A 14,111-nucleotide genomic window follows, 5' to 3' on the forward strand; every position below is an offset into this window, starting at 1 on the left:
CGACCCCCGCGCGCCCTCGCCGCCCCGCGCGCCCTCATCTCCCGCGCGCCCTCGCCTCCCGCGCGCGCTCGACCCCCGCGCCCTCGCCCCCCCGCGCGCCCTCGCCGCCCCACGCGCACTCGACCCCCGCGCGCCCTCGCTCCCCGCGCCGTCGCCCCCGTCCCCTGTCCTCGCCCCGCGCTCGGCCCCCACTCGGCCCCACTTGGCCCCTGACAGAGGGCAGTACCTTCCCCCGGCCCTAAGTGGCCTTAGAGAGAATGTTGTATTGAGTTGTGTCCCGCTTCCAGACTAACTTGAGCCATTGTCAGAGAAATAGTAGCCCCCAAAGGTACGAAAAAATGTTGGGACGTGTCAAGAGAAAAAAAATTAGTAATGATGAAGACGGTTTGAATATCACAACGACCACACCTGACCTAATGAAGATTCTACACACGCGCGCGCGCACACACACACAAATGGTCAATGGGCGCATGAAAAAGTGCCCAACATTATCATTAGGCATCAAAGAAATGTAAATTAAAACCAAAAATGAGTAGGAAACAAAAGCATTAAGAATGACTTCATGTATTTCTACTTCTGGTCAAGGTGGAATAACAGGGGCCAAAGTTACCCTCCTGTTTGAAATAACAACAACAACAACAACAACAAAAGGACATAGATATAAGCATCATATATAACATACCACTCAACAACTGCAGAATTATTTTCCTGCACACATGTAAGAGTTATAATAACTGATCATACACAGGCTTCATCTCCACAAATTTCCAAGGAATAATATCATACAGAGATACAAGATTGCATATATCATAATGCAACTAAGCTCAGAATCAAAAACAAAATGATAACTAGTAAAATTCATGGTTGGAAAGTAAGAGACATTTTAATATAATATATTGGTCAAAAATAAATCATAATAGATCAGAAATTATTTAGAACTAAATACTAATAAAAACATACATATCAAACTTGAGGGATTCATTTGAAGCAGGATGTAGAGGGAAACACTGACATTAGAAAAAAAGTCTGAAATTTAATGAGCTAAAAATTGAGTCCAAGTACTTAGAAAAAGAACTGCAAAATAAAGAAAAAGGAAATAATAAAGAGTGGAATTTTATAAGCTAGAAAATATACAATAGAGATCTATTCAAAATAATCTACTTAAAAGTTCTTTGAAGGGCGCCTGGGTGGCTCAGTCGTTAAGCGTCTGCCTTCGGCTCAGGTCATGATCCCGGGGTCCCGGCATCAAGTCCCACATCGGGCTCCCTGCTCGGCGGGAAGCCTGCTTCTCCCTCTCCCACTCGCCCTGCTTGTGTTCCCTCTCTTGCTGTGTCTCTCTCTGTCAAATAAATAAAGTCTTTAAAAAAAAAAACAAACCTCCTTTGCTGGAACATTTCATAAGGAAGCTCCAGACTGAACTTTTAATAGCCCATCAAGGCCAGAAGCCAAGCCAAATCCTTGCCGTCAGACTTGACCTACAATACCCATAGATTTGGGTGAATTCCTCCTCTCTTCTCAAGGTCCCCAAAATATCCTGAGGTTCCTGAGCCTGCCAAGAAGTGACCTTCCTTGCTCACCTGGTAAGGTTGCTGGGAACCCTGTAAATAAGGTACCAGGCTGATTTTTTCCAAGGGGCTTTATTAGCTCCATAAAGCCAACCTCAGTTCCTTAAAGCTGCCTGGTCATATCTGAGTCTTTGCCTCTCAAAGATGACATTTCAGTCAAAGCCTTGGTAATATAACCATTATTTCCAATTGTGTCCTATTCCAAGCAGAAGAGATTTTTATTGAACTTATGGAAATGACTATAATTGCCGTGAAAATAAAAACACTCACTGAGAGTTTCCAAATTCTGGAGGGACCGGGTAGGGAGAAAAAGACAAATGCTTCATATTTGTTTATAAAGAAATATTTTACCAAATTTCTGTAAGTTGTAGATACCTTAAGAGAAAAAATTTTCCTAAATCTGGGAGAACAAACATTAGGGAATGGAATGTTTCAAACAAGAGTCATAACAACTACTATCATCTTCCTCAATCCATTCAGTTCTGTGTTAATTCTTGTTCTGTTGGAATCCAGATTTCCCACCCGTTCTGGGAGTTCTTACTAGTACTGGGAGTTTAGTTTTATAATATTAAGGGTATCAGAAACCTGTATTTGTCAAAAGTTCTTTCCATGAATCTCCTTGAAGAAGAAAGACATTTGCAAGAGTGTCAGAGTAAAACAACAACCCTAAATGACAAAGACTCAAAAATAGCCAATGCTTAAAGATCTGATGAGAGTTCATTACAATGCAATTGACAAGGAAATTGGGTTATTCTGTGACACACAACAAACAGTTCCCTACTAGAAATACAAGCGATAACATTATGCCAGGACATATCAAAACTTTAGGAACTTCATACAATTTCTGGAATAGTTGTATTAACAGCATTCCCTCATACACTATAACCTAAGAAGGCTTATTATCACTTACCTGACAATGCTTCTCTTGTAATTGAACATACCAAATAAAGAGTCTAATTAGTCAAAAAGACTTCATATAGAATTTGAATTTGGGGAAGTCTGTCAAAAATATCAGAAGGTTTTAAAAGCACATGCCTGAAGAGGATCACAGATCATTATAAAGCTGAATAATTATCTACTGAACTGAAGTGACAACAAAAGATTCTAAAGGCAAATACAGACATAGTTGTTAGCAAAATTTGCTCTTATAAGAACATTCCGTTTTCTTAAGTAATCAAAGACCTGATAAAGACAAAACATAGAGACTGTTTTTCTATGCAGACTACATTAAAGATAAAGAAAAACTTTGCTTACAATTTCTTACTAAGAACACACCAATAATGTAAGAAAACTTGATCACTTTAACAGAGAGAAAAACCAAATTCCATCTTGCACCAGTGTATTGTGGTATTAAAACTCACGCATTCCACTCTTAGCCCTGACCACACAAAATTCTTCCCCAAGATTCCTTTTTCACAGACTTTCTACAGCTTTCTTTTTTTACATTCGGATTTTGTCTATGTTTTTCCTCCTTAAACAACCAACCTCACTTTAGGACAAAACTAGTTTTTTTTCCCTCAACAAAAAAATGCATCTCCATTCCTCATCCCTTTTCTCACCAAAAACACACATCTCATTCTCTCTGCATACAGACATGGTTCCCTTATTATTTCTAGTCGTTTCATCATATTTATTAGAATTCTTAACCCTTAGAAGCCTTAATTTCTAGTGAAAACTAAGAAGTAAACAATTATAAATTATTACACCAGCATTCTTTATGTAAAATTTATGAATACATTTAATAATTTTTAGAAACATATGCCTCCGCATAGCAGATTTCTCAGCATGGCACAAAACATGTTTACTAACATACCCAAAATCTTTAGTTTCTCTCTAACAGAAAGTCAAAAGTAGATACACCTATGGTTAATCATTAATGTTTCCGTATTTTATCTTACTTGGAAATGATCTAGATATTTAATGCTATCCATCATGTAATTTAACTTAGCAAAACTAAGGTTTTAAGTTACCCTCCAAAAAATTGGGGGAAACTATTAAGTAGACATAAATATTATTGAAAAGTTCATTTATAAACCTTTATCTGACATTTAATTAATTCACTTGCTCTTAATAATGTTTAGATAATTCATGAAAATTTCATGAGACATTAACCATCATCTCTGAGTTCTCTTTCTTGCTGACAAATTCTAGAACAGGGATAATGAGTTTATTTGACTTTTAGTAAACCTGAGTAGAATATATGTATTATATTTAATGCTGACAACTTTAAAGACATACCAGTTTTAATTAAACTATCTTCAATTTGTTTTGGGTTTTTCTTTCCCTTTTGGCTTTTTTTTTTTTTTTTTTTTTTTTTTTTTTTTAGGACCCGCCCTGCTACGGAAGACCTCTCCCTGCCTGGGAGGCCAGCACTTCCTGCTGGAGAAGCACTGTCACTAGATCCTCGCGCTCTGTCCCCTGGGTTCTGAGCTTGGCTGCCAGCCAGAGCCTGCTCCTGGCCTTTCCCACCTGCCTGATGGAGCCAGGGAGACCCAGGCTTCTGCTACCCCCCAGCCCCCTGCAGCAGCTGACCTTGCTCTGGGAAGAGCCCACGCTGGTGCTCTTCCACACTCATGGCCGGATGTCCTGAAAACCAGGCCAGACCCGGCCATGGAATGACCGCCAACCACAGCTGCCCTTGGACACCCTTTCTTGACACATACACATGTTAATCTCACATGGGACCATCCCATCTCCACTGGGGAGGGCAGACACCCTGTCAGCCCTCTTTCTACCCTCCCCTACCCCAGCCCACGCTTCCATCCCCATGTAACCCATTTGAACAAACTATTGTACCATTTCTGTCTTTCCTCCATGCTCACCCAACCATCACAACCAGTGCCAACTCAATCGCATATATATATTCATACAGTGGGGGTTTTAGTCAATTTCACAGGGTCTTGTTTAAACCTGCTCAGTTGACCCCTCACGAAAGCTAACTTGGATTGCACTAATGCATCTTTTTACCTGCTGCCTAATATTCACTGCTATGAAAATTCCATAATTTATTCACCCATCTTGTGAATCAGTAGTTTTTTTACAACTACGAACCATACTTGCAATAAACATCACTGAAGATATACTTTTATGTACTATGTTTTCATTTCTTAAAGACTGAGTCTAAGACGAGGGGTTTCATTTCTTAAAGACCGAGTCTAAGACGAGGGGCTGATTGGCTAAAGGGTACATGCATTTAACAGTGACCAGCCCGTTTTCTAAAAAAAGCTGTAACCACTCATATTCCCACCAGCAATACCCACATTCTGCTTGCTCATCAGCAGTAGATATTTTCACTTTCTTTCCAGTCTGAAAAGAATAAAGAGATACCTAATTGTAAGTCACTTTAATTTGTATTTCTCTATTATTGAGTTTCCGAATCTTTTCCTGTGGGTGTTGAACACAGAGATCTGCTCTTCTACAAACTGCCTTTCTGCATTTTTCACTCATTTTTTTTTCTTCTGGGCTCTTCTTTCTTCTCGTCAAGTTGGAAGAGCCATTAAATGTATATGATATACATAGGCTCTCTCTTTCCTGTACCGTAAACAGTATTTTCCAGTTCTGTTCTTTGTTGACTGACTCCGCTTACTAGATCTTTGCGTACAAAGGTTCCCTAGTCAAACGCAGTCAGACAGGTCTCTCACTTAGAGCTTCAGAGTTTCCAGCTTCCTGTTCCTAGGATGTCCTCCTACATTTTCTTGAGAGAGTTTTACATCTGTACCTTTATATTAAATATTGAATTCACCTAGAATTTATTTGTATGTGTAAGTTAAGGGTCCAATATCTTTTTCTTCCAGACAGTTGGACATTCCAGCACCACTGACTCAATAATTCATTCTTCCCATTGAAATACTGCCCAGGTCAGCTATTAAATTCCCTTTTATCTCAAGATCTATTTGTGTTCTGGTCCACTAATCTGTTTATTCCTGTACTAATACCATATTGATTGGATAATGGTAGCACCATAGTATCTGCTGAGATTTAGTCAGAAAAATGCGTGCTCAAGTATTACTCTTATTTTCACACTTTTTAAAAAAAAAAATATTTATTTATTTGAGAGAGAGAGAGCACAAGTAGGGGGAGGAGCAGAGGAAGAGGGAGAAGGAGACACCCCGCTGAGCAGGGAGTCCTACCCGGGGCTTGATCTCAGGACCCTGAGATCATGACCTGAGCCAAAGGCAGACACTTAACCAACTAAGCCACCCTGGCACCCCTATTTTTCATGCTTAAAACTATTCCTCAGCATTTATTCTCCTAAAAAAGCTGAGATGTCATCCAATTTAAAAAAAAAAAAAAAACCTGAAGGATCCTAAGTGCAAATTAATTCATTTGTTAATTTTCAGAGCAGGAGATCTCTTAGTTCAGAACTTGCTTTACAGTCTTCAATAAGACCTTCTAGTCTTCACAAAGGCTTTGTGCCTTTATTAAATTTTTTCCCACAGTTTGTGGGTTTCGCGTTATCATGAATGGAAAATTTTCTTTTTATATCACTAAGTACTTATTCCACTATAGAAGATTTTTCTGTATTTCACAATATCCAGCCACCTGATCAAAATTTTTTATTCTATTTTTAAATCTCTTGGATTTTCTAGAAACATAATCCCATTGCAAAGTTTTCTCTCTTCCTTTCCAATCTTTGTAATTCCATTTCCTCGTTTTCCTGCACGTATTAACACCACAAAGAATAACGATGGTGATAGCAGACACCCATCTGGTACCTGATTTTAACTGACAATATTTTTAGAGCTGCTATTTAGCAAAGCTTTGTCACTGAGTTTAGTAAATAAGTTTTAATATACTTAGCAACCACTTATTCTTGGTTCTGAGACCCGCACTCCCCGACCAAGTCAATGTCCTTCCCACATGTTCCCCAATGTCCTTCTTAAAGCACAGCCCATGTGCATCATACACACGCATGTACGACTCGCCGTCTTGGGGCTCCTCTGCCCCGCCTGACTGGAATGCTCCCCTGGAGGTTTCAGTGCCTGAGCAAGCTGGGGATCGCTCTTTTAATCAGAATTCATTGAGCTGAAAAGCAGCATCACAAAATCAGGAGCTGCCACGATGCCCTGAAATCAGAAGCTTGTTAAACCCACCTGGCGTGAGGAGCAAAGATCCATCAGGAGTGAAACAAGTGTAGGTTGAAAGACTTCATGCCGTCATCATGAAACATCTGGTAACTTCTCCCCTCTCCCGCAGCCCCTCTCCCAGACACAGCATTTTCAAGGCATTGGGAGTCGCAGGTCTTCTGGATGCTGTGTGCCCTCAGGTTCCTGTCCCAGCTCAGAGCGGCAACGTGCTGACCCAAGGGTCCCACGTTATTCCTTTTATTTATATTCCTATCCCTGGACATACCTTTTATGTTCATTAAAAATGGAGATCTTTTGTCCTTTACTGACATCCCATGGGATGGCCACGTCCTCCACAGAGGCAGAGGCATTAAATTCCCATCGGTAGCCCAACAAATATCATACACATCTTCTAAGTGGCCCCCCAGGATTGATAACAGTCCAATTCTCTTCATTCAGCTGAGCCTCATCCTCGTCCTGAAAAGCAATCTATTTTGGCACCTTGTTATCATTTACTGTCCACAATAGACTGAGAGCACCATCTCCTCCTGATGCTAAAATTTCCCCAATTGGAGAAAAACGCATGATCCTGACAGCTTTGGTATGATGAGCCTTAGTGGACAAAAATTCAACAATTCCATCGGGTTCTTTTTCTGCCTTCCAGATCCTAACAGTGATGTTCACGCCTGCAGACACCAGTCTGTGGATCCTCCCGGCTGTGCCATGCTGGATGTCCAGGCTGGACACGGGCTCCTTCTTATGCCAGGCTATTTACAAATAATGACTTTCATCCTCCCCAGTCTTGGAGCAAAAAAAAAAAAAAAAAAAAAAAAAAAAATCCCTCGGGCATCGTTCTTTTCCCTAAGACAGGAAAGCTGCAGGGATGCACCTGAGTTTTTATTTATTAAAGATTAATCCTAGCTTATGTAAACTTGAAACTTACTTGGGTTCATTTCTATTATATTTTTGCAAATTTAATTTATATAAGCACCTTATTTTCTTTAAGCCAATTCAATGGAGCTCTTTTAGAAATTAATTTTACCAATACCATCGGGAGATAGAAAAAAACACTCTCTTCAACAAATGATGTTGGGAAAACTGGACAGCAACATGCAAAAGAATGAAACTGAACCACTTTCTTACAACATACACAAAAATAAACTCAAAATGGATTAAGGATCTAAATGTGAGACCTGAAATCATAAAAATCCTAGAAGAGAACACAGGCAGTAATTTCTCTGACATCAGCTTTAGCAACATTTTTCTAGAGATGTCTCCTGAGGTAAGAGAAATAAAAACAAAAACAAACTATTAGGACCATAACAAAATAAAAATCTTCTGCACAGCCAGGGAAACAATCAACAAGACTAAAAGACAACCTACAGAATGGGAGGAGATATTTGCAAATGACATATCTGATAAAGGGATAGTGTCCAAAATATATAAAGAACTTATACAAACCAACATCCAAAAAACAATCCGATTAAAATGGGCAGAAGAAATAACCAGACATTTCTCCAAAGGAGACATACAAATGGCCAACAGACACATGAAAAGATGTTCAACATCATTCATCATCAGGGAAATGCAAATCAAAACTACAATGAGCTATCATTTCACACCTCTGAGAATGGCTAAAATCAAAAACACAAGAAACAACAAGTGTTGGTGGGAATGTGGAGAAAAAAGAACCCTCGTGCACTGTTGGTGGGAATGCAAACTGGTACAGTCACTCTGGAAAACAGTATGGAGGTTCTTCAAAAAATTAAAAATAGAACTACCCTATGATCCAGCAGTTGCACTACTGGGTAAAGAATACAAAAAGAATACAAAAACGGTAATAAAGAGATATAGGCGCACCCCTGTGTTTATTGCAGCATTATCTACAATAGCCAAATTATGGAAGCAGCCCAAGTGTCCATCGACTGATCACTGAATAAAGAAGAGGTGGTGTACAGTCATTTAAAGAAGAGTTAATACATATTCTTCTCAAGCTGTTCCAAAAAATAGAAATGGAAGCAAAACTTCCAAACTCATTCTACAAGGCCAGCATTACCTTGATTCTAAAAACAAACAAAGACCCTACTAAAAAGGAGAATTACCGGCCAATATCCCTGATGAACATGGATGTAAAAATTCTCAACAAGATACCAGCAAATTGAATTCAATAATACATTAAAAGAATTATTCACCACAATCAAGTGGGATTTATTCCTGGGCTACAGGGCTGGTTCAATATCACAAATCTACCAATGTGATATATATATACCATGTTAATAAAAGAAAGGATAAGAACCCATGATCCTCTCAAACAAGAAAAACAAGCATGTGACAAATACAGCACCCATTCTTGATAAAGAGCCTCAACAAAGTAGGGATAGAGGGAACATAGCTCGACATCATAAAGGCCATATATGAAAGACTCAGAGCTAATATCCTCAATCAGGAAAAACTGAGAGCTTTTCCCCTAAGGTCAGGAGCACAACAGGGATGTCCACTCTCACTATGACTATTTAACATTGTACTGGAAGTCTTAGCCTCAGCAAACAGACAACAAAAAGAAATAAAAGGCATCCAAATCAGCAAGGAAGAAGTCAAACTTTCACTCTTTGTAGATGACATGATACTCTATGTAGAAAACCCAAAAAACTCCACCAAAAAATTGCTAGAACTGATACAGGAATTCATCAAAGTTGCAGGATATAAAATCAATGCACAAAAGTCTGTTGTACTTCTATACACAAACAATGAAGGAGGATAAAGAGAAATTCAAGTGATTGATCCTATTTACAATTGCACCAAAAATAATAAGATACCTAGGAATAAATCTAAACAAAGAGGTAAAAGATCTGTACTCTGAAAACTATAGAACACTTATGAAAGAAATTGAAGAGGACACAAAGAAATGGGAAGAAATTCCAAGCTCATGGATTGGAAGAACAAACATTGTTAAAATGTCTACACTACCCAAAGCAATCTACACATTTAATGTAATCCCTACCAAAATACCCCCAGCATTTTTCACAGAGCTAGAATAAATGGATCCTAAAATTTGTATAGAACCACAAAAGACCCCAAATAGTTAAAGGACTGTTGAAAAAGAAAAGCAAAGCAAGAGGCGTCACGATTCCGGACTTCCAGCTCTATCACAAAGCTGTCATCATCAAGACAGTATGGTACTGGCACAAAAACAGACACATAGATCAATGGAACAGAATAGAGAGCCCAGAAATGGACCCTCAACTCTATGGTCAACTAATCTTCGACAAGGCAGGAAAGAATATCCAATGGAAAAAAAGACAGTCTCTTCAACAAATGGTGTTGAGAAAACTGGACAGCCACATGCAGAAGAATGAAACTGAACCACTTGTTACACCATACACAAAAATAAATTCAAAATGGATGAAAGACCTAAATGTGAAACAGGAAACCATCAAAATCCTAGAGGAGAACATAGGCAGCAACCTCTTTGACCTCAACCATAGCAACTTCCTACTAGACACATCTCCAGAGGCAAGGGGAACAAAAGCAAAAATGAACTATTGGGACCTCATCAAGATAAAAAGCTTCTGCACAGCGAAGGAAACAATCAATGAAACTAAAAAGCAGCCTACAGAATGGGGGAAAATATTTGCAAATGCCATATCTGATAAAGGGATAGTATCTAAAATCTATAAAAAACTTATCAAACTCAACACCCAAAAAATAAATAATCCAGTTTAGAAAGACATGAATAGACATTTTTCCAAAGACATCCAGATGGCCAACAGACACATGAAAAGATGCTTAACATCACTCATCACCAGGAAAACACAAATCAAAACCACAATGAGATACCACTTCATACCTGTCAGAATGGCTAAAATTAACAACACAAGAAACAACAGGTGTTGGCGAGGATGCGAAGAAAGGGGAACCCTCTCGCACTGTTGGTGGGAATGCAAACTATATGGAGAACAGTATGGAGGTTCCTCTAAAAATTAAAAAATTTTTAAAAAGTTCTAAAAATACAACAGCCCTATGATCCAGCAATAGCACTACAAGGTATTTACTCAAAGGATATAAAAATACAGATTCAGGGGCGCCTGGGTGACTCAGTCAGTTTAGCAACTGCCTTCAGATCAGGTCATGATCTCAGGGTCCTGGGATGGAGTCCCGCATCGGGCTCCCTGCTCTGCAGGGAGTCTGCTTCTCCCTCTCCCTCTGCCGTTCCCCCTGCTTGTGCACTCACTCTCTTTCTCTCTCTGTCTCTCTCTCTCTCTCGGTGTCAAATAAATAAATAAAATCTTAAAAAAAAAACACAGATTCAAAGGAGCACATGCACCCCATTGTTTATAGCAGCAATGTCCACAATAGCCAAAATATGGAAAGAACCCAGACGTCCATCAACAGATGAATGGATAAAGAAGATGTGGTATATATGTACAATGGAATACTACTCAGCCATCAAAAAAAAAGAAATCTTGCCATTTGCAACAACATGGATGGAGCAAAACTGTATTATGCTAAGCAAAATAAATCAGTCAGAGAAAGACAAATACCATATGATTTCAGTCATATGTGGAATTTAGGAAACAAGACAGATGAACATATAGGAAGGGGAGGGAAGAAGACAAAGGGAAGCAAACTGTAAGAGACTCTTCAGATAGAGAACAAACAGGGTTGATGGAGGGAGGTGGGTGGGGGGATGGGCTAGATGGGTGATGGGTATTAAGGAGTGCACTTGTTATGATGAGCACTAAGTGATGAATCACTAAATTCTACTGAAACCAATATTGCATTATAAGTGAACTAACCAGAATTTAAAGAAAATTTTGAGAAAAAATTAAAAATTAAAAAATAAAGAAGTGGTGTGTAAACACACACATGTGCACACACACACACAAATGGAATATTATTCAGCCACAAAAAAGAATGAAATCTTGCCATTTGCAATGACATGGATGGAGCTAGAGAGTATAAGGCTAAGCAAAATAAGTCAGTCAGAGAAAGACAAATACCACATGATCTCTCTCATCTGTGGAATTTAAGAAACAAAACAAATGAGCAAAGGGGGAAAAAGAAGAGAGAGACAAACCAAGAAACAGACTCTTAACTACAGAGAACAAACTGATGGTTATCAGAAGGGAGGCAGGTGGGAGGGATGGGGGAAATAGGTGATGGGGATTAAGGGGTGCACTTGTGATGAGCACCGGGTCATGTATGAAGTGTTGAATCACTATATTGTACACCTGAAACTGATATTACACTGTAATGTTAACTACACCAGAATAAAATAAAATAAATTAAATTAAATAAATAAAATAAAAAATAAAATAAAATAAAATAAATGAAATGAAATGAAGGAGCCTGGGTGGCTGGAGGCTCTAGAGGAACCTCCAGGTTGTCTAATTATTACAGAATGAAGTGCAGCCAAACCAGGATACCTAGGCGGAGGGCAGGAGAGAGAGACAGAGAAGGAGGAACTGTAGTGGTTTCTCAGTGAGCTTTTTAGATGGTCTCTGAAAGAGGTCAGACTCAGCTCTAGAAGGTTTAGGGTTATTCTAAGGAAGCAAGTTGAGAATCATTTCATTTCTTAGAGACTTCCAAACACCAACTGAAATATGCTTCCTATTCAAATTGCTTGGTTTCCTTTTCTTTTTCCAATTGTGCATGCAAATAAACTAATTTGGGGATCTCAAAAGATGGCCAGAGTGGCCACTGCAACAACAGCTCAGCTGGGTCCAGTAAGACTAAAACTGACATAAAATGGATTCACAACATATAATCCAGCTGGGGCTCCAGGCAGAGGCTCTCTCCAGCAGCGATTTTCCAAAACAAAGACCCTGCTGAGTATTCACCAGACAGAAGAACATAGCTCTCTGTAGTTCAGGCAGACAGACAGACAGAAGCTGTCACCAGAAAGACACCCAAATAAAATTAAGCTGAATCTCAACCAAAAAGAGGGAGGTCCGGAACTGAGAGGACTCACCACTGGAACTCGGAGCCACTGGGGGACTATCAGAGCGCAATGGCTCGAATCTACGCAGGCTCCCCGCTGAGCAGGGAGCCAGATGCGGGGCTCGATCCCGGGACCCCGGGAACATGACCCGAGCCGAAGGCAGGTGCTTCACCGACTAAGCCACCCAGGCGCCCCTGGATCTCACTTCTGACACTATTTAGGAAGCAAAACTGGAAAGGAACAAAGGTCTTATTCAGGGTCTCAGAATTGCAATTTGGGGGAACACAGATTCCGGAGTAACCAGAAAAGTGTGCCACTCATGCAGGGAAAGTGAGGGGTTTTTATGAGAAAGGAGGAAGAGGGAATTAGAGGCTTTAGATGACGAAGAGAAGAAAAACCCCTGCGGTATTGGTGCTGACCAGCTGGACCGCTTCTGATGACCACCTTCAGGACCAGCGGCCCCATCAAACGGAACCGCCCCCGCTGAGTATGAACTAACTTTACTGTCGTCCTCTGACCCGAATGCGGGCGGCTCCGTTGAAATGTTAGGAGCAAGCATTTGTCATCAGTTGCTGCTTCCGGCCCAGCTCAGGAGCTCGTTAGTTGGAAAGGAAAACGCAGTCCCTCGCGTGCAGAGGTTTCATACACTCCCACCTCAGTTTGGGGGGCGGGATACCGAAGACCAGAGCGCCGCACCAGAAAGAACCTGGAGATGTGCACGGGGGGCCCCCTCGGGCATTCAGCTGAGCATTCATGGTGTGGGGGGGAAAGAACCCCCTGAAAAGATTGGAGGAAACAGACACCGGCCACTCCCGTAGCCCCGGGGAGTAGTGTGACTCTCTGCATCTGACTCCTCGGAATGTCCTGCATCGTGAGGGCACGTACCCCAAACCTCAGCCCTCAGACAGCACTCCGAAAATGTCTCAGATTCCACGCTAACTCCCAGCCACACAGTCAACCGTGTACCAGGCACTTGGAGCCCTTGCTGACCCTGGCCAGCCTAAGACAAAGCCCGATTTAGGAGAAGTGTGGACACCTCTCTGTACCCTTCCACCGCTCACCACTGTGACCACCACTGCCCCGCACCACACACACAGGCTTGCCCATCCCACCCACACTGGCGTCCGGGGTGCTCCTCCTGGCCCGCCATCCCCAAGCTCTGGGACTTTTCCCTCACTGCTCCTTCCTGTCAATCCTGCCTTGCATCGCATTCCTTCGGTCTCAGGCTCTCTGCTTCTCAAAGTGGCTGCCAGCCTTCTCGCAACCCCATCTGTGCCCATGTGTGATACACTACAAAGAAAGAGGTTTTATCCCCTGCTGTTCCCCATTTTCCCTCTCTGAAACCCATCCTCCCCCCAGGCACCAGGTCATAGGAATTGGAGTTTCCTGGGATCGGGATCTGTCCACACAGGAGAGGCTATAGTACTAGCAACGAGGAGAGGAAGAGCGAGTGAGCAGGCCTGACCCAAGGACCTCATCCTGCTGTTCCCTGCTCCAGACTTCAAATCAGCTATTTCTCCTAAAAAAAGCTCTGGTTCC

Source organism: Phoca vitulina, unplaced genomic scaffold (assembly GCF_004348235.1).
Source record: "Phoca vitulina isolate PV1807 unplaced genomic scaffold, GSC_HSeal_1.0 scaffold31, whole genome shotgun sequence".
In the NCBI taxonomy this organism is placed as follows: domain Eukaryota; kingdom Metazoa; phylum Chordata; class Mammalia; order Carnivora; family Phocidae; genus Phoca; species Phoca vitulina.